Source organism: Protomyctophum parallelum (genome assembly GCF_964188405.1).
Source record: "Protomyctophum parallelum genome assembly, chromosome: 1".
NCBI lineage: Eukaryota > Metazoa > Chordata > Actinopteri > Myctophiformes > Myctophidae > Protomyctophum > Protomyctophum parallelum.
Genome location: NC_139697.1, coordinates 65176305 through 65203443, shown reverse-complemented (window position 1 = coordinate 65203443; position 27139 = coordinate 65176305). Strand labels below are relative to the sequence as shown.

General features: G+C 40.8%; 1 protein-coding gene across 1 annotated transcript in view; it reads left to right on the top strand.

The window, feature by feature from the left end:
• The first annotated feature begins 18662 nt into the window (after nt 1-18662).
• flrt1a (fibronectin leucine rich transmembrane protein 1a) overlaps nt 18663-27139 on the top strand; it is an 85111-nt gene continuing 76634 nt past the window's right edge. The window contains exon 1 of the mRNA XM_083779960.1: nt 18663-18783. The gene's annotated coding sequence lies outside the window, so the exon portion shown is untranslated. The remainder of the gene's footprint in view (nt 18784-27139) is intronic.

The window sequence follows — 27139 nt, the reverse complement described above, 5'->3', positions numbered from 1 at the left end:
CAGGCTATTAGTCAACCTGCAGTCAAAAAATTACATAATTAGCCAACGCAAAATGGCTATGTTAAAAGGCAATGCACGTTTTGCAGAGTAGCTTCACATTAAAGGGACAATGTGTTCAGGGCCGCTTCATCATAAAAGTACTTTGCCATCTGGATAACACAAAAGGCGGTTGGTTACCTACAGTGGCATGGCTTACAGGGTACCCCAATAGGCGGCCCGAGGGCCATTTGCGGCCCACAGCGCGCCCCCTTGTGGCCCATGAAAGAATTTCCAAACAAAAAAAAGTTTTTTTTTCTTTTTTTTTTCTTTTTTTTAAAGGGTCCCAGATATAAATGGCATTGAATGGGGGTCAGTAGCCTATGCATGTCAAACTGGGCATCCTTTTCAAATGGGGTCTTGCCCTGAAAATGAATTTTCAAGGCAAGACCTCGACCTCGCGCGTGCAGACTCGGCCCCCAGCCTGGTACGCTAGTCAAAATATGGCCCTTGAGGAAAATTAATTGGGGAACCCTGGCTTACAAGGACACAATATCAAACAATAAAGTGAGCAAATATTGTAAAAGCCAAAGAAACTACCTAAAATTAGAGCTGCAGATAATTTATACTTACTGAATACATTTTTGACAATAATTTGACAGTTATACAAGTTATCTGAACACACTTGAAACTGCTTGATAATATGGAACGAAGACAAGCATTCAAATATTGGTGAAGCTGTAAATAGCACATGATTTGACATCACTAAACAGATAATCTCATTTAAAAAATGGGACTTGATTCATTTTCTGTCAGTCGATTAATCGTTTGGCCCTAATGAAAAATGTTCAAGATGCAAGAGCAATGTTCATATCAATTGCAGACACTGAAATGTATTGATTTTAGCCAGATGAACACAACCAGCCTAGCCCACTAATGAATAACACCTGCCTGTACAACTGAAGTTGTACAGGCAAGTGCTGAACCAGTACCAGGTAATGAACACCATATAACACAAGAAAATTCTGATTTCAGGAAACAAAACAACAATATACAAAACAACACAGCTCCCTCCTTTCAGAGACGACGTTCTCTCCTTACTGATAACAAACTAGACAGTACTATGAGTTGCACCACTCAGTTCACAAAAATAATAATACATGTATTAATAATAAAAATAAAAATAAATAATCACTAAAAATAATTTAGAAAAATTACAAAAACCTTTTTTTGTTTTTTTTATGTTTTTTTGTGGCTTTCGCCTTTATTTTATATTTTTTATGCAGGGACAGACAGTAGGCTGACAGGAAATGGGGAGAGAGATGGGGGGGTGACATGCAGTAAAGACCGCCGGGATTGGGAGTCGAACCCGCGGCACACTGCCAGACTGGATTACCAGCCAAGGTGCCTGGACCGCTGAGCCACGGCCCAGCAAAACCTTTTTTTTTTGTCACAATCCCTAGTGTTATTCATTTAAAGTGCAGCTAGTTAAAGGACCACTTTATTTTTCAACCGGTTCATGTTTTAGGTTGTTATATTGTTGCAGTAAAAGAAAATAGAAAAGAAAAAAAGGACACTCTTTTACTCTCTAATAATAACATGTAAAACATGAAATAAAAAAAATAACATAGTTGTCCTAAAGTGTAGAAATACTACTGTATACAAGCATTCTTTATCCGCATCCGGCTTGGCTGGGCATTCCAACAAACACAATTTGCCGTGTTTGTGGGAGGGTATAGCTTCAGACCGCAGGCCTTTTGTTTTCAAAGGAAAAACAAGAGTCCGATTTTACCAGCTGCACGCACACGCATGCACGCACACACACACACACACACACACACACACACACACACACACACACACACACACACACACACACACACACACACACACACACACACACACACACACACACACACACACAAGCACACACACAAGGTTGTTGCTGGCTGCAATGCTATCCCATTGACTGAGGGGTTGGCTAGAGACAAAAAGTGTCTGGTTGCCTAGAGACGAGGCAGCCAATCAGGACGATAGGTAGTCAATACAGCAGCCAATGAGAAAGATAGGTCGAGTGCGTGTGAAAGCCAAGCCGAGAGAACATCTAGACCAGCTGTGCTTACACAGCAGCTGGTAAAAAGAACCTGTGTGAACGCCTCAGGAAAAGTGGCATAGGAGCGCTAACCAATAAGTGCAGAGGGGCGTCGCTCCAAATTTGGTGACGTCAGTGTTCTCCGCTGTGTTCTACACAAAGGGGGGAGGGGAGGCGGGCACATAGGTTGGTGAACCTCTCAACAGGAGAGTTCTTCCCTGCAGCAACGCTGTCGTGCTAATAATCACGGTAAAGCACACCCTCTTATGTAATAGGCATGCATGTGAGCATGGCACTGTTAATAATATGGTTATAACCAGAAGCCTGAAAATATTGTAACCTTTTGTTTCCTTTTTTGGTTCTAATGACATTTGGCACTTGGATGCATTAAAAATAGAAGTGAAATCTAAATCTAGTAAACCCCACATCAGAGTAATACCTGCAGCTATTGAGACCTGAGGAACAGAAGGTCCATGGTTTTGAACTAAACTCTTAAAGTTGATGTCATGGCAAATACAATTAAGAAAACAGTTTACTTACAGAGCCATCAAAACATGCAGCTTTGTCGATGTGGGGACTGGTGAGATTATCAATGTTTTTAAAGCACACAAAAACCTATATACATACTGTCTGTAGCTATCAATGTACACGTAGTTATATATACATACTGTCTGTAGCTATCAATGTACACTTAGTTCTAGAAAATCATACTGATACTATACAGTTATAGTATCAGTTTAGTATTTGAGGGGGATTATTGTAAAACGTCACAAAATCAGGTTCTGTAGCTCTAATCTCCCACTTTATATTGGGGTAAATATTGTAATTACTGGTAGATTTTAGTTTGGAAGTAGTAATGACAGATTCTCTAATACAGGCAGGTAACGCCAAAACACTGTAGCACTGAAGGGAGGGAGGCACTTAAAGGAGAATTCCATGCTAGAATGCTTTCTTACCTTTCTTTGTAGTCGTTACGTCCCCACCAAAGAGGTCCAGGTGTTTTTTGTGCAAAAGCTCCTTATTGGCTATTTCCCCTACCATAAGCGCTCAATGAATTGCATTGAATTGAATGGGGCAATGGGGTGTTGTGCTAATTTGCTTATTTCCATCAAAATAAGTAGTAAACTGTGCCACTTGGGATATTATTTACATTATGAAGAGAGGATATACAAAAAATATATACATTTTGAGCGATGGAAATAAGTGAATTAGCACAACACCCCATAGCCCCATTCAATTCCCATTCAATTCAATGCAATTCATTTAAGGCTTATGGTAGGGGAAATTGCCAATAAGGAGCTTTTGCACAAAATAACACCTGGACCTCTTTGGTGGGGACATAACGACTACAAATAAAGGGAAGAAAGCCTTTTAGCATGGAATTCTCCTTTAACAAAAAAAACAAAACACACATAGGCCTATAATAAAATACATACATAAATGGATGCACCTGGGACGTATCCTCAGTGATGTATCCCAAGGTCATCGGGGTTTCGGGTCTCCCAACATCATACCCCTCACCCCGGTTGACCCAGCCGGGGTGATCAAGTCCCGACTTACGTCCCAGTAGCTACCCTCGATAAGTCCCATTAGGGAAAAACCAGGGCCACACAATCCGTTCCTCCTGAACTACTCTGCCGGGACTGGGAGGTACCATTCTGGCACATGGAAGGACTAGGCTCTGTGGGTTGACACCTGTCCGGGCCCCTCCTACGTCTCACCAGGTCCACTCCTGCTCTCACCAGGTCAGGCCCTGTGCCTACTGTATATGTACTATGTAGTCAATGACAACAAATACATTTATAACACATAAATCTTCCCCCAAGCACAACCCCACAGCAAATAACAAGTACACATCAATAAAACAATAAGAAATACCAAACGCCCAAAGGCATGCTGGAAAGACTTTCCCAGCCTCAGCTTGGGACACAACAATATTATGTATTTTATGTAGAGATGTCAATTATTTATTGAAAATGACACACTTATTCACTTGCTTCTACAATAACTTCTACACTTTTTTGTGAAAAAGCTGTCTGCTTCACCCACATATCTTAAAGGGCATACATTTGTTTAAATAGACTACTGTATTAGTGTATTATGTATGTGTACAATGCATATAGAAAAGGACACTCTGCTAAGTGTATATCTCCGCCAGGCTTGAAGCTTTTCTTTGACATTTCTAAAACATAATGTGCAGCTGTTTGTCACACCCCCTAAGGATAGAAGTGAAAGTGCTTTTGGAGTTGAACTCTTTATAGTAGGGCTGTCAGAACAACTTGTATTATGTAAACGATAAAAAATTTATTCACAATTTCCAAAAATCGATTTTTGGATTATTATACTTTTTTGATTGTATTGTATTGATTTTTTTTGTGTTTGTGAAATGCAAGCTTACCACAATCACAGTAAACATCATATCAAGTCATAATAAAGAGACTCCAGTCACTTGAGTTCAGCACAGCTGAGAGTTGAGCTGTTGAAAATAGGGATAACTTTTCTAGTTATTAAAGGGCGTAGACCCCTTATTGTTTCCGTAAGAATTCCCTCATTTTAGCAGTTTTGGCAGTTTTGACGAAATTTTGAATTCCTCAGGAACTGAAGTTCACAGTCATTCGTCAACAGAACATCTGACCTTTAGATCTACCACTGAGTACATTTTATGATTTGCTCAATCCTCTCTTTCAGCCTTTTTTCAACCACGTCAAAGAATCTTGTGGCTTTGGTAACCACTCCCGTTGAAATCACATTTCCATTCATGCGAATGGAGTCTCTGCATGGTTACGGGACTACAGCGTTGACAGACAACCCCTTCAGCCAATCAATGTAACAAAAAGAGCTGACGTCATCTCAGTCTACCAACGCTGTAAAGTCCAGCAGTTTATATAGCTCATTGTGTATATTGCATATATTTTTGAGGGCCCCTCCTATATACAGGTTTAATGTTTGTTTTTAGTTCAATGTTTGTTTTAAAAACAACATTGACTTAAAAACAAAACATTGACAATGAAGGGAAAATGTACGTCATCTTGTCCCTATCACAAACATTAAAATGCCATTAACATTAAAGATAATTTAATGTTTGTTTTGTCACTGTTTGTTTTACATCACCATTACATCACCTAATCAACATGAGTTAGATTTTAATATATTAGCGCCCCTCACTTCACTTTTCTTTTTGGGTTTGACCCTATCTTATAGTTGCTTGATATATTTATTAGGGATCAAGCCCAAAGGGCGTAGAAGAAACATTATGAAGTACATCTCAGTGACATCACAAAGCTGTACTTCATAATGTTACTGTTTTTTGTCAGACCTCCAGTTCTAGGCAACACAAAATGTGGTGACTTTATTATTTCCAGTTTTCCACACAACTCCATAGAAAAATGTTGAAAATGAGTGGTATTCCCCCTTAAGCAATAAAACTTTTTTTCCAACAGATAAACAAGTGCAGTGCCCATATAAAGTGTCTATGAATACTCAAATGTGCTTTACATGGCGGTGCATGAGAAAAACATAAACCCACAGATAAAAGGAACCTGTCAACATGGTCAGGGCCGGACTTACCGTTGGGCTAGGGTGGGCTGGGAGGGCCCCCCACCCAACTGGGGGGGCCCCTCCCAAAATTAATAAATAAATAATAATAAAACATTGAGCTTCTGCTTTGCTGTCTGCACTGCAAACAGTGATGCTGTGTTGTGGGGTAGCTGTGGAAAGCCCTAAAGCGGAAGCCTGCCATGCACAGCGACTTGTCTGTCTGTCTGTCTGTCTGTCTCTGTCTCGCTCTCTCTCAAATACCCCCAATATTTTGCTGTAAAACTGGCAACTGCATTAGTGCACTATTAGTGGCTTTACTCTTTCTTTATTGCTCATCTCTCTTACTGTGATTTTATAGAGCACATTGTGAAATATTTTGCTGTAAAACTGCATTAGTGCACTACTGGCTACTAGTGGCTGCATTCATTAAATGACAGCGAAATGAAAACAAAATACCCCAATTTCTTTCCGGCCGCAACGCACTGCGTAGCCCAGGGGGGTCCTGAGATGTTGTCTAGCCCGGGGGCCCTTGGGAGGGTAAATCCGGCCCTGAACATGGTAATAGCTGTATTTGCAAACACAATGCACAGGAAGCAGCATGAGTACAAATGAGACTGTGCTGACATCACAGAGCAGTGTCTGCTCCATTGCCAGTAACAGCTCAGACAGAGCAATGGAAACCTATTTTCCAAACTGTACAGCCTCCTTCAAATCACTATAAATCTTTCCTAAGATAACCTACCTCTTGCACTATCAGCCTTCTGACTGGGGCTGGGGCTGTACAGTATGTAATTATTTACTCTTTATAAGATGCTGCTATCTCAAGTCAAAAGTAGCTAGCGAGCAACAGGGCTTACTCACCAGATTGAGCTAGGGAAGATTTTAACCTCTGGCCCTTCACCGCTTAACCTCCAAGGAGGTATACAGACAGAAAAACCAGAGATCAATGCGCGTGTTCTTTTTCATGATTATGACAAAAATTCGTACCAAAACACCTCTGGAATGAAGTACACACAACACAGAACCAATGAGTTATAATAATTATCTATACGTTTTAATAATCAATGCCCTATTAACTAATGTACAGTTATGTTTGGTCCTATAGCTACAACAGTATAATTTTGAGCCTATTACAATCATAATGAATCAAATATGGAGATACAATCAATGATACCGTTTACCACACAGAAGTCCGAAGACTTCTGGACTCCCTCCAACGGCCCGAAAGTGAGAGAGTAACGAGTCCATGGGCCGACAGAGATATTTAACATTCCCAAGTTTGTGAATAGTAACCAATCAGAATAGAGAGTTTATTTTCTTCAGGGGTCCTCCTCTTTGAAGTGTCGCGTTGGTGTTTTTCTTCCGGACTCTGCCCCCCTAATATGATGTGTTCAATTAAACGTGCCAGTCATTATATTTTACCGTATGTGTGTGCATTAAATAAGCCGGTCAGTATGTACTTTTACTAGTGTGTGTGTGTGTGTGTGAACCCTGTATGTGTGCCTCCCCTTGCCACTGCCCCTTGTTTACACAGTCGAGTTGCGTTGACCTGCGTTGGCGACCCGAGAGGGTGGGAGGGAGAGAGAGAGAGAGAGAGAGAGAGAGAGACAGACAGACAGACAGACAGACAGACAGACAGACAGACAGACAGAGAGCGAGAGAGAGAGAGAGAGAGAGAGAGAGGGGGGGGAGAGAGAGAGGGGGAGAGGGGGAGAGAGAGAGAGTGCATGCACGAGCATGCACGCGTGGGAGAAAGATGCCTCTGTGTACGTAATTTTCTCTACTTTAATAAATATTTACTGATTCCATGATTTGATTTTAGCTTTTAGTGAGGCCTGTTAATATTACATACAACATAAACATTTAAATAATCTAATAATCTCCCCCAGTCCCTCCCAAGATTTTTTAAAATTTATCACTTGTTATTTATTCTATCAAAGCAGCATTGACCTTTGCCCTTGGCATGTTAGCATAATAGCTCCCAGTCTATGAGTACTGGCACTACGTAAAACGTCTGCTCTACCTTAACTTTCAAATAGCAAAACATATTTATTTTTTAACATGAAAATGTACCATCATTCTGTTTACATACTATAAAATGGCCTGGGATGAGGGAGAGATAGGCTACTGTAAAATTGTTCCTTTCTGTTAGTGTTTACTTATGATTACTTTATAGTGCTACAGAAATTTATCATACACACACACAGTATTATTTTTATTGTTGATATTTGTCTCTCGCTTATACCAAGAGATATATTTTGTTGAGTTTTGGAGTTCCCGGTCAAGTTGATTGGTCCACACCTGGTTAAAAATGCATCACAAATTGCACCAACAATCTATAGCTACGTTTAACTGAATTTCTCTTCCACTATACTAACTTCTAGTGTCATAGTGGTTCTGACCTGAGCTAAAAATGGCTAATCTACTGTTTACTTACTGCACACACTCGTGCGCCTATTTATGTGTATCGTGCAGAATATGTGAAAAGCTGCCAGATTTCCAATTTTTTCCTAAAAACGGTAAGATAACAGCAATATTTGACGTTCACATCCGAACATTGTATTGGGCCGTTGGTGCTGGTCCGACCCGATACGCCTTGTAGCCAAGTGACGAAAGATACTCCTTGTTGCTGAGAAGGATGAAAAAAGTACAATGTTCATCTTGGTGTTGACACATATGCTGTATGCCCCCCAAAGTTCCCCACAAAGTTCATGTCCCCACAAAGTTCATGTCGCCACAGAGTTCATGTGTTTGCTCCCACCATAGTCCTTTCACTTTTCATTGTGCCGTGCGCAAGTTGACTTTTATAGGCTAACTGAAAACTGAGTTGTTAAAGATTCAGCCTTTTAGGATGTAATACCATGTGAGCGAGAAATATTCCTCTATAACCGGATACTTTGTAATTTAGTATTGGCAGTTCTCCTAAATATGTACTTTTGAACTTTTCATGTGTACCCTCTTGCGGGTCTATCTGAGTTAGATTGTTGAAATCATTGTGGCTCAAGGCTAATCTGACCTGTCAGATGTCAAATTGGTTATCTGAAACAGTGCACGTACCTTTATACTCAGGCCAGTGGACACTTTTGGACCTGTGGACACTTTTAAAGAAATTGTTGGTGCATTTTATGTTACAGTTTATATTATCGCAGATTTACAATATGGACAAACAATTTTACTTTGATCTACTTTAGTCTTTTAATGTTGGAGGCATGAGGGAAAATTAGATATTGTCACACAATTTATTCTAGAGAGACCTTTTGCAATTCCCCTGGGCCAGGGATCTTTTTTCCATTACCTTAGTTTAAATACATTTATACATTTCTTTTATAATAATTATCTATAGAGAATCCGATTTATTTTAGTCCAACAACTTTCACTCCTACTGTATTTGAGTACAGCAGCTAAATAAACACTACTCACTCACCCTTTTAAATAAACACTACTCACTCACCCTTTTACTCCTACTTTAGCCTACTTGAGTACAGCAGTTAAGTAAGAATACTCACTCACACTTTAGTTTTAATTATTAAATTAACAATGATACTTTGTTTCTCAATTTTTCTCCGGACACAGTTACTATATTACAATAAATTTACTCCGGACACAGTTATTAAATTACAACTGAGCTAATTCCTTTATCAATTCAAATAGTATTAGTTATTCCAGTTATCCTATTTTCTAAATATCTGTAATTTCGCCTCACCTATTCTCTAAATTATTTAAGCTGTGTATGCACAACTCAAATAACCACTACGTTCACCACTGGGTGGCTTTGTTAGAACATAATGACGTTACTGATTCAACGTCACACTAGAGACCACTACTTAATAAATATAATTTCACCTCACCTATTCTCTAAATTATTTAAGCCGTGTCAACAACTCAAATAACCACTACGTTCACCACTGGCATGTGTAATCACAGCCACAGGTGGCTTGTTAGAACATAATGACGTTACTGATTCAACGTCACACTAGAGACCGCCTATTCTCACTACCCTGAGCACCCACACCCCCCAGTGCCAGGATCCTCCAGACCATATACCTCTATCCCTGCAAAACCTTTTACCCAAATATAATCACCATTCCCCCGAATGGCTTCGATCTCAACTACTCCTGCTCTTCGACACCCCCATGGTGTTTTTGTTACCCTTTGTTACTCTTTGTTACTCTTTGTTACTCTTTGTTACATTAACCTGGCTAATGACTACTTTTGATTTAACCAGAATATTAGTCATCCATACTTGTTCTTTTCGAATTGAAACTGTAATCTTTTGGTAAACCGGAGTTGATTCATCTCAGTGCACCTCAAATAGAATTTAGCATATCCAATTGCAGACTTTTTGTTAAAAAGGTGGCTGCTTACCTTATATCCCATGCATATGGTATTTGAGTTACACTGAGAAAAAGACACCGTCGACCCATGGCGGAGTTTCCCAGACGTCCACCCTCTAGGTCTGTTGCTGCCTTCCAGAGGTTTTGGTCCAAATTACGCCATAATCACGTCAGCAAGGTCACCAACTAGGGAAGATTTTAACCTCTGGCCCTTCACCGCTTAACCTCCAAGGAGGTATACAGACAGAAAAACCAGAGATCAATGCGCGTGTTCTTTTTCATGATTATGACAAAAATTCGTACCAAAACACCTCTGGAATGAAGTACACACAACACAGAACCAATGAGTTATAATAATTATCTATAAGTTTTAATAATCAATGCCCTATTAACTAATGTACAGTTATGTTTGGTCCTATAGCTACAACAGTATAATTTTGAGCCTATTACAATCATAATGAATCAAATATGGAGATACAATCAATGATACCGTTTACCACACAGAAGTCCGAAGACTTCTGGACTCCCTCCAACGGCCCGAAAGTGAGAGAGTAACGAGTCCATGGGCCGACAGAGATATTTAACATTCCCAAGTTTGTGAATAGTAACCAATCAGAATAGAGAGTTTATTTTCTTCAGGGGTCCTCCTCTTTGAAGTGTCGCGTTGGTGTTTTTCTTCCGGACTCTGCCCCCCTAATATGATGTGTTCAATTAAACGTGCCAGTCATTATATTTTACCGTATGTGTGTGCATTAAATAAGCCGGTCAGTATGTACTTTTACTAGTGTGTGTGTGTGTGTGTGTGTGTGTGTGTGAACCCTGTATGTGTGCCTCCCCTTGCCACTGCCCCTTGTTTACACAGTCGAGTTGCGTTGACCTGCGTTGGCGACCCGAGAGGGTGGGAGGGAGAGAGAGAGAGAGAGAGAGAGAGAGAGAGACAGACAGACAGACAGACAGACAGACAGACAGACAGACAGACAGACAGACAGACAGACAGACAGACAGACAGACAGACAGACAGACAGAGAGCGAGAGAGAGAGAGAGAGAGAGAGGGGGGGGGGAGAGAGAGAGGGGGAGAGGGGGAGAGAGAGAGAGTGCATGCACGAGCATGCACGCGTGGGAGAAAGATGCCTCTGTGTACGTAATTTTCTCTACTTTAATAAATATTTACTGATTCCATGATTTGATTTTAGCTTTTAGTGAGGCCTGTTAATATTACATACAACATAAACATTTAAATAATCTAATAATCTCCCCCAGAGCCTATAACATAGGGGTGGGCGATATGGAAAAATATATCACGATTATTTTTCAAGCAGTATCACGACCCACAATATTATCATGATTCCTTTACATGTTGGTTATTTTTCAAGTTGAACAGCATACAGTATCAACATCTTTCAAATATATTTGTGAATTCTCAGCTACAGTAGACTGCGACTAATTTGGTTTCCAGTCTACAGACTGTAAGTGGAAGCTTTTCGCTGTTAACCCATATGGTGTACCAAATTTTGAAGGAAGTCAATACCATAGGGAAAGGGGATGAGGTATGATTTATTATTACATAGAATAGAAGACATAGAAGAATATATCTGACTCTATAACTTAATGATCAAATGAACTACATTGTAAAACATACGCCGGTAATAGTAATACAATGAAATGAAAAGGGTTAAATCAAATATGTTGGGGCACGTAGTGTACCCACCAAGCTTGATGGATAAGACGATTGTGCTGATAACAGAAGTAATTTGCCTAGGAAGACAAATTATCACAGCTTAATGAATTGACGATAATCATCTTATTTTCATGCAACGTCTCCATGAAACTGTAACAGCTCAACATAATGACACATGACTTTCAGGTTTTGCTTGAGACTGAATATACTGTATCACTTAAGCATTTTAAAAGATGCAATTCAGCATTTATTCAAATTATTTTAACGGTTAAAATAATTGGTTAAAATTTAACCAATCTGTATGGTAGAGTATGTTAATATTATACACCTAGCATACCTGCAGTGGTTGGAGGTGGTCTCCCTATTCTTCCATGGAAATATTTACACCCTTGTTATTGGGCGGGACACTGGTTGACACGTGGTACCCAAAGCTCATAAGCACAATATATCCCCTGGCCGAGTGGGATTCCGCCTTGGAAGAGCTTTTTGATTTGACATTATTTGAACTCTGTCTCCCATATTCGGGAGAACAGTTCAAACAGCAGGTGGGACATGAAACTTACGGACTGCAGCTTTAACTACTAATCTACTACTAGGGTACTCCTCGTCAACGCAAGCTCAGCAAACACAATATTTTGGCTAGTATTACATACTTTGAAACTCACTCCACAAAATATTATATACTATATACACACACACACCGGTATATTTCTATATATTTTTGAGCAACACAACTTGAACGAAACATGATTGATCCCCAAAGGTGAAATGGGTCATTACAGCAGCCAGTAACAAGATACAGACTTGTTACCTTATATGGAGTCTAGAGGCTTAAGGAGTAACACATAGACATTTAACCAAAACAATAGTTTTACATTTATTACGCACAAATTGAGGTTACAGAAACATAAATATCAAAGTATAAATAGGGAAAGCCTATATCTTCAGCGTGGCCAAGGCCAAAACAACAAACAAAACTTAGTTAGGCTCCCTAACTAAATACAAGTAAAAAATGTGCCTCAAAGGAAATGGCAGTACACCCCTACCAATGCTTTCCTATTGAAAGTGATACACTCAATAAATGTTTTGACATACTGCAATTGATTTCTTAACTACAGAAATAGCTTAGCTTGTCTGTACTTTAAACACACAGTAAGTAAAGTGTACCTTTAGCACTCAGCAAAAAGGGATCTGGCACTCAGCCTACAGACAGTACTAGCTACAAACAAACAGGGTTCAGCACAGGTGACGGATGGCAAGGCTGACGAGGAGCTTCTCTCAGGCTTTTATACTGGTGGCTGGTTGATTGAAAAATTCTCCAGACACCAAGCCACTCCTCCAATCCACCCTCCAGTCATCATACAGCACTGAAAAACACTGACAGTGTATTAAACACAAACCACAACAACATTCCTCATGGGCACATATGAGCAGACAGCTGTGGACAGAAGAAGCTGCGTTTTACGTCATTTCCGAGTTTTTAGACAGCTGGTGGATGGAAAAGAAGCTCCACCTCTGCGGACGACTGCCGCAGAGGAGAGCGTTTCCGGGAATCTGTCCGTCGCGGCAGTCAGCCGCGGGGGTGGAGCTTCTTTTCCATCCACCAGCTGTCTAAAAACTCGAAATGACGTAAAACGCACGTTCTTCTGACCGCGGCTGTCTGCACATATGTGCCCAGAGGGACTAAGGCCAGCCACATAGGGCCGTAACACAGACATACTAGACAGCACAGAGTAGCAGGAAAACATTTGACCTCATATCTCAGCAAAAGCACCAAATTACATTGAGCAGAAGGTACATAATAAAATTCTCAGTGTAACTTTACTCTGGGAGTTTACAAATTCATAAATGCAGGGTTTGACTGCATATGTCACAAGCAGAGAATGTGTGCTTCCACTGATATGAACACAATGAAAGGATGCATGCTAGCAATCCTAAAGGTGCATTGTCTGAATTATGCTTGGGCCCAGAAACAGAAGGTAGGCCACCCCACCAGAGGCCCCGTGCCAATGCACCATTCACACGTCTCTTGTGACAAAGCTTCATCCAAACAAAAACGGACAATTGCATCGGACAGTTTTGCATCGTGGCAGCTTTTTTAAATTATATTATTTGACTTCCATGATGATACTTGCAATGCATTTAATGGGTGAGCAGTACACCCAGCAAGTATCCAAACATAATAACAAAGCACTGTTGTGTCCTAATTGTACGCCGGTGTTGTATTTTAAAGTGATTATCAAAAGAGGCACATTTTTACATCACACATCTTAATGTAGGAGTTGTGAGCCCAATCTAAATTAGGTTTATGTACACTTTAATGTTCTGGTTCCCTTGAAATTGTCCTTGAGCAAGTGCACATTAAAGCCCTACAATTAAACTCTGTAGTGTTCATTTAACTGAACTTGGGTCCTTATTTTTTTTTACACTTTCAGAATTAAATTAATTCTCTGTATTTTGATGTTGCATCTACAATAGTAAGCCCAAATAAGCTGCTGTAGACAAGAGCACACAATGTGAATGTAAATGCATGTACAATCAAACAAATTGTAGAAATATAAATATAAAATAAATATATCACTAGACTCGTCAGTAACTGGTTTTGTAAGACAAGACGTGAGCCAGAGCACGGAGGGTCAAAGGTGAAACTTGTACAACACGTTATAATGCTACTGATTGACTTGTGTGTAGCTCTCACATTGACATGTGTATTGAGTGGTTTTTTTTTAACCCAAGTAGTAGTAGCTTGAATATAAACAGCCGGTTGGAGCATGACCCCTATGAGCTTTCTCAGCACAGTTGTCATGCTGGCAGCCTCATCCCGCTAAGCCAAGCCAAAACAGACAGTGAACGGACGTCCACCTCAGCTCTGGGGACTAGAACAGATGTCTGACCAATTTGAGGTCCACCTCGAAGGCGCTGTGTACTAGCTCCTCAGACTAACAGTACCATAATTGAATGGAATAGCTAGCATCAAGTGCATGCAACTCTGGCTGCCAGAGTGGCTTAAATGGAAAGAAACACTGGAAGAAATCTATGTCTGTCTGCCAAACGTGGGAATTGACGTGGAACAACATATTTGTTGTCTCAGCCGGGGGAATTTTAGTGGCTCTTCTATGTAGTACAGGTCTAGTCTACATCTAAATCCTGGTGGTAGGTATAGCCTGCAATTTAGACCTGGAACACCTATTCATTGTTATACCTTTCAATCCGGGAACCACTTTTTGTAACATTAGCTGTTGTATTTATTGTTAACTATGGAATTGTGTGTTTTTCGTCACTCAAAATCCCCATACATGGGGAAAGCCCCCATATATTGTGCCCAGGTCTTCGTGACAACACTATGACATCATCAGGGATGATAGTAAATCAGGTATCATATCATAGTAAATGCGACGTGCTGTCGCAATTAAGCCCATATATGGAGATCCCTGATGTCATCAATATATTAGTATATGGATATATGTCAGAACCTATTCTGACATTCTTCCCCATCCATCCTTCAATGTCTCCCTTTTGACTGATACCTGTCCTTTTAAACTCTGGACGGGCCTGCCCCAAAGTTATTTGTGCCCGGCAGCCGGCGAAAACTAGAGTTCTCAACAGGCCCGGAAGTTAAGGCCCGGCCCTACCTGTGCCCTCATCAAACCCTGTACACTCAAGACACTGCCACTATAGAAAACCCCACCACTCTAGCTGAGAGTGGGACGGAGCAGTCGCAGGTTGGTGGTGTGGGCGGGGCCAACAATCGGCACACCTGAGGGATATATATAGGCCTAACTAGGCACTAGGCAGCAGACAAACATTTTGTCCCTCACTGAGAGGTGCCTGTATACCGATGCATTACTGTAAGGGCCGATTCATACTCCTATTTTACCGCTGTTTCGGCGCTGTAGTGCCGAAATGATTTCGGCTCGTCAAAAATTTTCAGTAGCACCGAAGAGCCGACTTTAGGACGGTACCCGCCCCCCCCCCGAACTTCAAATGACGTCACATTGTAGGCTCTACAGAGCCGAACCGACTTTTATTCGGCTCTAAAATAGGAGTATGAATCGGCCCTAAGTCTGCCCTTTCCTATTTACCAGAATTCCCTCCGAATATTCTATTTGTTAGATTGCCTATGCCTATGTTTCTTATTGTGTCTGATTACGCCTGATTTATCCCCATTACTGACTGGTTTTTTTCTTCTTTCTTTCTCTTGCCAGTCAAAATCATCATCCATCATCATCCATGTTATGCCATAACCCTCTGTGAACCAAATGACTAAATAAACATTTGTTACCATCAAACTACCTGGTCTGTGGCCAAATGGCAGGGTGACTCAACTCGGGCCTAGCAAAGATGGGCGCGTTCGCACGGCAGAAGTGGAGATCAAGGGCAAAGTGTACACCATACCCGTGGCCAGACTAGTGGCTCTCCCAGCAATGGCCGACCCTGAATACTCAAAGGCAAACGCTTGAACACTGCTCCGTTTGTTTTGTTTTGTTTTGTTTTTCTAAAATTTAGTTCTGTTAATCAAATACTGTAGATATTTGATGGGGTGGCTATAGAAAACCCCACCACTCTAGCTGAGAGTGGGGCGGAGCAGTAGCAGGTTGCCTGTTGGTGGTGTGGGCGGGGCCAACAATCGGCACACCTGCTACTGCTCCGCCCCACTCTCAGCTAGTGGTGGGGTTTTCTATAGCCACTGCTGCCACCCTTAGATCTCCATATATGGAGCTGACCTGTTCTGACATATCATGTTGATCTGACCTCATCAAACCCTGTACACTCAAGACACACTCCATATATGGGGAGTGCACGCGACCTCGAGGTCACTTCTCGCCCTCAGGCGTCTTACTGGTAGGCCAGGCTATTTATATATAATATATAAATCTGAAGTTCTTCAGAAAACTTAAGTCAGGATTTAGAAGGTGTAAAAAATTTAAGTAGAAAAATCCATACCATTTAAAGCTGAAATGTGGAAATTATTTTAATGAATATAATTTAATTTTCACCAATGTGTACTGTGTAGGGTAGGCCTACACTATTTAGGCTTTAGCTGAGTGGGTAGAGATGCCACCTTGAAACAGAAGGTCCCTGCGTCCCAGCCCTGGTCTCCAAGCAACACGCAATTGTTGCTTCCAGTCATCCTGATTCTCCATACATCTGGTCAGGTCGTTGGTACTTTGTCCTCCTGCATCATTCTTGAGTACATGCATCCACGTATGTTCGTGTGGGACGTCCTCGTGATCAATGCCCGTGTGTTGGTTCCCACAGCACCAATTTGCTGGCTAGCAGTTCTTGATGTCTTTGGCAATGGCAGTGTCCTGCTAGTCCCATTCTCCTGGCTGCTACTTGGTATTCCCTCATACAGGATCATGTAACATGTACACTCTTGCTGATGTAACTTCTCTCTAAGGCACTGCCCCTGTAGCACTATACCTATATTCATTCTTCCATTGAGATATTTAGACCCTGATGTCGGGAAGGACACCTATACTGCCTCAAGCTCATAACTGCAATAGTTCCCCTATAGCCAGTGTCATGATTTACGACCTTAGCTGCTTGACTCAGTGGTGAAACACTCATCTTTGATGCCCATGATATATGACTGTCCACTACTGTATCAGAGGGACTGACTGTAGGCTATGTGCAAAATGATATGCATGCTAGTTGCTGTTCATTCTATTTCCATAATCTGCTATAGGGACATGTTTTTTTTGATTGATTGAAATATTTATTAACAGTTTGTAGAATTTACAGTACATTTTAAGCACACACTCAATACAAAGACTGTTAACTGTGAGTGGACGACCCAATTAAGCATTACACTTGTTTACAACAGGGTCCACATTGTTCAATTCATCAAAACATTTAGAGACATACAAATAGACACTTCTATGTAGCTAAAGAACAGAACAGGAATTCATCATAAAATCATAGATCATCATAGATCCACTGTTCTTACTGTATATTTCTCTGTCTGTAATAAACTTCAGAATGTATATGCACTATGTTGTGGAACTTGTGGAGTTGACATAATGTTCTCCACGCCTGCGACTCAGTGGATCCTCACCCACCACCCCTTGGTTTAGAATCTTTAGATGGAGACTGAATGGTAGTCCATAGACCATTCTGCATGGTCAACCTACATCACAAAAGCCAGAGCGGATGGAAATATGTTGTAGTACTAGGGCCTATAGACATTTCTTTAGACCCGGATCCCGCCTATACCAGCTTTAAGTTGAATTAATGGCAGCCTATCATCTATCTATTCATCAATCAACCACAAAGATGTGAATTAATGAATTTGGCTGGATTTATGATTAAGGTGAATTGAGACGTCACCATTCAATGAAATTAAATTCAATAGTTCTAGAAACTTGAGACTGAGAAAGGTATAGTAAAGGTTAGGGAGAGGGTGGGGGAGAAACATAATGGAAAAATGTACACCTCACTATATGTTCACAGAGAAGTCTACAACCGACTCTGTATTTTTGCGTATAGCTATTGCTCTGGTTTAAAAACCTACCATTGTTTTTACTCTCACCCTCTCTAACCCCAATCCTCAAGCGTCAGCTGGGAGATCAGATTGGTGATTTCGTAACAAATAGGACGTGTCTTCCCCATCAGCGCAATTTGAGGGATTAAAATGTGCTCGCAAAGCGTTCACGGGTGAACAAACAGGGACGAATCCGGACGATCAAACGGCTCATAATTTAAAGCACAAGTTCTCCCCAACATGTCATGCACATTTATGTATTTGTATTACCATAGCAAGCCACACACAGTGCCGCAGCGGGTAGATGTGAGGAGAAAGCTGGCGGAGGGAGCCGTTTCATGAGAGAAAGAGGGAGAGAGAAGCAGCAAGAGAGAGAGAGAGAGAGAGAGAGAGAGAGAGAGAGAGAGAGAGAGAGAGAGAGACACGGAGTAGAGAGCGAGAGAGAGACGGGAGTAGAGAGCGAGATAGAGGAGCTGGCAGCGCATGATCACGGGCTATCCAGTGACTGATGAACTCGAGCATTCCTAATTGCACTACCGTAAACATATGGGAATACAAAAGCAAAATTGTTGTTTCACCTGTCTCGGCAGGACACCGGGGAATCCATGTGAAAAACGCTGTGGCCAAAGCTGAGGGACTTTGCTCCACACGTAACAGAAAGAAAACGAGGGGGACTATCCGGTAAGTGAATCTTGATTGATATGAATTGGACTGTGGCACAATGGTGTTGTTTTATCGGTCTGTGCACGTTTTCGGAAGACTAGTATGTGTTTTGTGTTTTCAATGTATCTTTTTACTGTCTTTATAGGTCCAACAAGTATTTTTACTCATTGTGCAAGGCACGGCTGCAAAAGATGACCGTATATTATCTCTGGCTGTGTAGAACATTATAGAGGGGAATTTGCGTTTCCCAAACTGCTTGATTGAAAATGCATGATGAGAAGGCAATCAAGGCATGCAGGGCTAATAGTCATAGGTTTTGCGCTGTAGAAATTCAAACAAAGGCATAGATCCACCATCAAAAGCCAGAATGATGTAGCCTTTTCATTCTCTAAATTGATTGGCAGAGCAGAGCACAAGCAGTGTTTTGATCCTGTGTAAAATATCTGACTATGTGAAGGTTATAAGAATCTATCTATAGTGTCCAAAGTGGTGCCAAAATATCTGTCAGTGTCCTAAGAACCTTTCAGAAACATATAGGTTCAAAATAAATATATTTGAATGTAGACTGCCTGAAAAGTTTGCGAGGCTAATTCAAGAGAGTCTATACAGACTGTTTGTAAAATTGTCCCCCCCCCCCCTCTCTCACCTCTTTTCTGTCTCTGTGCGCATGCGTGGATCATGGCCATAAATGTTAATATTGCGAATCAGAAATATTGTTCAATTTCCTGAGAGCTCACACCGCCTTGACATCACTGACCCCAGTTTAAAGTTGTGCTCATTGCCTATGCCTATATGAATAGATGCTTCTGATCTTCAGTGTCAAATATTTTTGTTCAGATTGTAATAAGATTCATCTCTTTCTGCCAAACAGTGCTTTTCAAGTTGACTATAGGGTATACCCTATAGTCAACTAATAGTCAAGTAACATTGACAAATGTTCAAAGCGGTATTTGTGTTGTCAGTAGGCCTATTGAAAAAATAAAAAACAAACTGAACAAAGAAAATTGCACCCTTGGAATTCAGACCATTGAAATTCATCTGAATGACGGCTTTATTTGTGAACAGCTACAAGGCTTTTCTCAGGCCATACACCTGCAACTGTGCCCATGGTCTACTACTCTACTTTAACCCAACATAGGCCTACATTTAGCAGCTGGCAGTCAGCCAATCAGGAGGACCTATGATTAAGGTTCAACCAATAGCAATTAGGAGTCGGACACTTAAGAATCAGCGCCTCTGCCTTTAGAACACAAGACAGCAGGTTTAAATCACAACGTTGGGAACTGGAGAGGCACATGCACTCTGTGCTATATTGGTTTAATTCAAGTCTATGGTGCAGGGCAGGGTGATAGACGGACAGATGGTGCCCCCAAATGATTTCAGCCTCTGAATATTGGAAGAGAGATATCCTTGGATGCAGTACCCTCTTGCTGGCAGTGATGCCTGTGTCTGGCAGCCTTCACAGCAGTTGACCATACTGCCCACCATACTGTACGGTGTACGCTGACATCACCTCTACCTTTTCAAACTATGTGTTATGGAACTGTGGGAACTGAACTCTGGTTTACATCGCCTTACATACAGGTCTGTATTGTATGCAACTAGAAGCTCTGGTTTACATCGCCTTACATACAGGTCTGTATTGTATGCAACTAGAAGCTAGTGTCTAGCGCCATGCCACACGTCTGTGTTGCAGTGCGATCCGAGTGCGACACACAAAAAGAAATACAAATAATAATTTGTAATAATAAGAAAAAAAAATGCATCATGCACCTGTAACCCACAATGCATTGCACTGCATGGAGGCGCGTGTGACCTGATCGGCTAATACAAACTTAATACAAAAAAAAGATGAGGTTACGGCAGACGACAGACTATATCAGCGCTGTGATTGGTTACCTGGACAAACATGTTGGCAATTGTAATAATACAGGTGGGCACTCGTCAAGGTGCCTACATGTCCTAGCCTGGGTTCCAGCCTGATTTGCTGCGTTCTGCGGATCTGAAATGTCACTTCGCAAATAGTCTGGAGAGTCTCCTATAGGCGGGACATATGAAGGTTGGAATGGAGCCGAGGCTTTTGATTGGTCTGTGGTGCAGGTTGAGGAAAAACACTAGTTTGACGTTGTACTGAATTGTTTACTTTTTACCGTAGGTTTTTACTCTCAAGTCTCAAACGGCGCTATTTTTGTCAACAGTGAGAAGCATGGAAAGAGTGGCGCTGGCTGATGACGTATCAGCAACAACGTGGCTACGTAACGGGTGACATTATGAAATGCGTGTCAAGCAGCCTCTGTCCAGATCGATTTGCGAAGTGACATTTCAGATCCGCTGAACGCGGCATACATGTCCCTAGGTGCTCAAATTAAGGTCCAGGGATCCCCAGCATTGTAGATTTGAAATGAGCTCATCTACAAGCTCACAATGTTTGAGCTTGTAGATGAGCTCATTTCAAACAATATAAATATTGTATGGGGTATGTTAGCAAAAACTGTGACCCAAAAAGACGTGTGGCTATGCGTGAGGTTACACCAGACAATGGACACTCTTTCTTTCTCTCTCTCTCTCTCTCTCTCTCGCTATATATATATATATATATATATATATATTTAGGCTGTCAAAATTATTGCGTTAACAGTGTTAATTAATTTAGTTAAAATAGTTTAACGCAATTCACGCATGTGCAGTCTTGACCCGCAGTGTTGTCCCTGAACATGTGTGAACGTCAGTCTTTTGACTTCGTACAACAGTGTCCCAGATTTCCATAGAGTCTTCTAGGTGAAAACACAGCTAAAACACACCCTAAACAGGCATTACTATGTAGCGGAAAAAAACACCAATCTGTCCCGACTCCTGTCGGCAAATTAAACGTAATCACACTCTGATGCGCGCAGCTCAGAGTTACAACTCTATGATGATGTGCACACTGCTCGCGCTGATCCAAGACACAGAAGTAGAAGATGTTGTCGTGTCCCGAGCCAAAAACACAGAGGAAAACTTGATGTTTGGTTAAACACAACATGCCACGCTGCGGCGCTGCCACCCAAAACTAGCTTCCCATAGCATATTATCTTTGCGTCGAGGAGCGCTGTGTAACGACACCTCGGCCAACAAAACACAGTGTCAAGTGAAGCCTGACTTGTGCTTCGTCGTACGTTGTGTTGCATGCTGATGAGAATGGTTGATCTGCAAGCTCACAACGAGTTGCATCCGGGAACGCGTTTTGAGCTTGTAGATCGGCTATTTGCAGGTACAAGGACATACATATGCAGGATGTGAGATGTTTAGAAACTTTTGCCTTCACTATAAAAGCATTTCAGCTTTCACAAGTTGAAAAGAGCTATTATTACAGTATCAGCATATATGGGCATATTTCACACACACATATATGACGAGACAGAAGCGGAGTGGAAAAGGATTAGGCCTACTGATTCTGTGGCATTTCACATTGGAAAAGGGTGCAGGTCTGCAGGAAGAGTGGTCACCTAAACATTGTGGGCACCTCAGTGTTAAATTGGCTTTTTTTCCTCCAAAATGTAAAATTAATAAATATAAGGAATTAATTTGTATAATGGTAATGGATGGACATATTGTAAAAATTGTCACTTTATTAATCCCAAAGACATTTTTTGATTTGTTTTTGTTTGTATTTTTATTTTATTTGATAAAAACAACATATTTGAATAATTTATTTTACCAAAAACAATCATGTCATTAAAACGTCAACCTACCTCAAACCCTAACCTAACCATAACTGCAAGCACGGAGCAGCGCATGTTCGACCGCATGTCCGAAGGGTGATTCCGAATGTCAGACCTTTGGTGGGGTTGTAGGCTAGAGATTTGAAAATGTGCACTGTGCAGCCACCAACTGAGGTCGTATTTTGTTTTTAACATCCATTCATTACAACAATGATGTCTAGTGTTGTAAACAGAAGAGAAAAAAAATCACACACCAGAGATTGTACAGGGCAAAGACAAAAGTCTTAGTATAGTTAGCAGTATATTTCTGCATTGGGAATTTGTGAACGTTTGTAGAATAAGAACATAACTGCACGTCGGTCTCACCACTCCCTATAGATCCCATTGCTGCTGAGAAATGTTTGGCAGCATTCCCCAGTGGAAAGTAATCAGGAAACTGTGGAAGTAGATTGAAAGACCCCATACTAAGTTGGTGTTACTTTGGATGTCAAATATAGCTATACTTATTTACTTGTGTTTTTAATTTCAAAGCCACAGTCCCGACCTCCCACAGAAATCACCCCAGTCTTGTTGCTAGCGTCAGTACTTATCGACTGAGGAGGTTCATGAATAATCAGTGAGAACACTATGATCATTCTGTGGCAATGGGCAAAATGTCATGTGAGCAGCAGGGCCTAATCAATATTCATGAGGAAACATAAATATTCAGAAGACGATTACTATAAAACAGCTCGTTCCAATAAAATATATTACATCTAAATTGCATTGTTAACTATATACTGTCCCAAGTGGCTTTTTCTTTTGAGCAAAGGAGAAAATAGACTATAGTCTAAGAGATTGTGTGAACAAAATCACTTAATTGGTGAGACAAGCTTCCATTGTTTTCCTATATATTAGATTTTTTTTTTATTACAAAACCTTTTTTGTTTAAAAAGTAGTGAGAAACAGGTCCTGAAATTTGCCACGTTAATGTGGCCATTTTTCTCTTCTAACCTAGTGTCTATTCTAGACATTTTCAGTCCACCCACCAAGAATTACTTACTTACTTATCCCCATTATGCCGGTCTTTGGCCATCTTCTCTATGGTCCACCAGCTGTGGTGTTGTTGGTGGAGCTCCTTCTCTATCCTCATTTTAGGCCTCCCTTTCTTTCTTTTGCCTTGGGGTCCAAGAATGACATGAGAGCTAAATTGACACCCTGAGAACATACATGTTTTCAGAATATCTTTGCAAAAATTTAGACTTTTGATGTTGTACATCTACATGGCGAAGTAACACCTGCCACCATGTCAGGGAACAAAATAAAAGATTATCACCATATATTTGCCAACTGATTTAAAAATAGATGCCATTCAAAAACAGAAATACTGTTTATTTTTATTTTATGTGTTTTCTATTTATTTTCAGAATGAGGTGTCACATTCTTCCCTTTTGTTGTCACTCCACCCGTCAACACTTGTTTGAGTGTTTGTTGAAACTATCATTCTCTAAAGTTTGTGCAACAGACCTCTCTGTTTCGAGCCATTTTCTACTAGGGGCAGCATAAATGACAATCCTTACCTCAGTAAGAGCGATGTACAGCAGGGAGACAGTGAGAGCTTGTCTGTCTCCAGTGCCCTTGCCATGGGCCTGATCCGTCTTTTATTTTTCTGCCATTTTTGTCTCACTCCCCTTGGGTCCCATGAGACATGGGGATTACATTTTTGTCTGTCTGTCTGATGTCTAGAAAATGTTTGTTTTCTGCATCATCCCTTGGTGGTGCTGCGGGGTGAGATTGTGAGATGTGTTATCTATTTTTGTTTAGAACCAAAGGCTTTGTAGCCATAGTTTACAGAGATTCTCTTTGAATAACGTTACTTAATTACTTAGTTAATAGTTATATTACATTCATTTATTACTTACATTCTTTACACAGTTAGTTAGTGTCACTTATCAGCAGTTAGCAGTATACCAGGCAGTATGTGTGTCCACACTACTGTATGGCTCTGAAGCCTGGACACCATACAGACAGCCTTTCACATCCGCTGTCTGCGAAGGATCTTGGGCATCACATGGGAGCACCACATGACCTATGAAGAGATTTACGAACGCACCAACTGCAACACACCACCCTCCAACCTGGAAAGGATAGCAGCAGATCGAGACTGGCACTCTTCCTGCCTCTCAGGTGTCTCCCACCTGGAGGTGAAGCGGCATGTGCACGCTGCAAGGACTGCAACCAGGCTCAACACACACCTGCCCCACGTGTGACATGGGGTGGCATGAGCGCACCTTCACATGCTAACTTATAGTCGTGTTCGTTTTGTAGAAGTTAGTAGTTACTTTAAATACCTGCTTACTAGGATTAGCTATGTTGCTTAGTCTTTTACCTACAGTAGAATACTTCAGTTATATGTATTGTACTTATAGGGTTAGCTAGGGTTAGGTTCTCAGCTGGACGGCCACTGTCCACTGGAGGTTGTTTGGAGGAGAGGGAGAGGGAGGACCTGTCACAATCTTTTGTCTCTAAGCCAGTCAGCTTGCATTGATTAAATGAACCTCAGTTTGCCAGCAGTATTTTACCCTGCTGTTTACCAATGCAGATGCAGAGATAATTAGTTTGTGGTCATTTGGTCAAAGACAATGACATGTCTTTAAATTAAATCAGTGTCTCTTTAAAACATCTATGTCAGTCACGTCTTACATTATGTTGATGAATGTGAATTAATAAGGTAATTGATGTGCAACTTAATTCATCTAGCTACTTTTTATCCTGTCAAATCAAATTTATTTGATGTTCAGATAGTTTAAAAAAATGGGCCGGCATCTGAAAGTGCTTTACGGAGAAGAAGGTGGGGGAAAAAAGGGAGATCACAACACGAGGCACTTTCTGACCAGTAATTCAAGGCTTGAACTGGAAATGAGGCAGCAGCACCATGTCTCCCATTAATTTATCCGCACTTTTACTGTAAACTCTCTGGCATCTGCACTGCAGATGTTTGGGCTTTACAAGTGCTATTTAATGACGTTTGACACTGCAGGAAATGCAATATCGCCATATTCACTGCAAGCTCTTCCAAGGCAAATAAGTACATATGGACACGAGAAGTGCTATCTTAATTGTTTATGTGGTCGTTGTGGAAGGGTTTATTTGAAAATTGATCCCCGTTAGCTGATACCATGGCAGTCAGTCAGTCTTCCTGGGGTCCACACACAACATTACAAAACACATAAAAAAAGAAAGAAAACTAAAACATGAATTGCATTAATTCAGTTACATCAATATCAGTATATATATATATATATATATATATATATAAAACACAATTAAATAACATCCCTCATTTCTCAATTACGTAAAACAGATTAGTATGCAGGCAAAAATTATCTTATTGTAATGTATTTTCTGAATAGTGCATAGCACATTACTGTGTTAGTAGTACACAAACATACAAGGGTTTAACAATGCCATGTACCTCTGATGCTTACTGCAATATATGTGTGGGGTATAACAATATAAAGGTTACAAGTCAGTACATTGGAATAAAGCTGCTTAAAACAGGCTTCCATATTTTTTACTTTCTATGGCTTTCCACGTCATAGAATGTTCATGTGAGCCGTAATATGCAAAAGACGCATTAACCCGGATTTCTGACTCACCTTGTAATAAGTGAAACTCAGCCAGGCTAGGCACAAAGCAGGGATGATTGAATTTGGTGAGCCAGCCCAAGCAGAAGTGCCCTCCCTCCCCTGCCTTTATTCTCATTAATGTGTGTGTGCGCAGTGGATGACTTTCCCACCAATTAATGTTGTTGGTGACGTAGAAATCGGTACAGCGTGCTGCGTGCCTGGGTAAATGTTAACCCCAAGGACTGGAACGCATTTGTGTCACCTTTAACCATTATGTTATACTTTAACTATTGAAAATGAGCAGATTTACATGCTCATAGCACGGCCGCGCTATGACCTTGTAGATCTGCTATGTTTGAAAATTTGTGAAAATATGTCGCAATGCTTTGAATTATAGGTCCCTGGAACTAAATATTTTCAGATGGGGATCGGCGGCCAATTACATATAATTTTTGGGGTCCTTGACATGAAATACTTTGAGATCCACTGAATCAGGGTTTTCAGAAAACTGTCAGGATTTAGAAGACGTTTTGTAGAATCTGGTCTCAGTCTTAAATGGGTTAAAAGTGGATAGCCTGTGACAGAGCAGGCGAGAAATTATTATTTTGTGTGGCATTATTCTATGTCTTATCGAGACATCTGATCAAAAGCGATGTTCTTGAAGTGTCAAAGTTCTGTTGAATTAAAATCTGATTGAATTTCATGAAAGTGAGACCACAGGATTTCACAGCTTAATTTAATGATACAGTATATAACCCACAAATGACCTGAAAATGGAAACCCTCCAATAGCCCACAAATGATTGTAAAATTGCAACAATAACGAGCATCATAACAGCCAGCCAAAGGCAATGTTCAATATCACTTGTCTATTTAACATGCAATACAGTGCCCCATTATACACCCATTGGCACCAGTCTGTGAAGGTAAATTCAAATCATGTCTTTGAAATGTTAATACGTTGATGCTTTTCTTCTGCAGATGCCTTTGTGGATTTTTTATTTTGTGCAACTGTGTCCTTACTTTCACTCTGTCCAAAGCATGCGGAGTGACCATTCATCTGTGG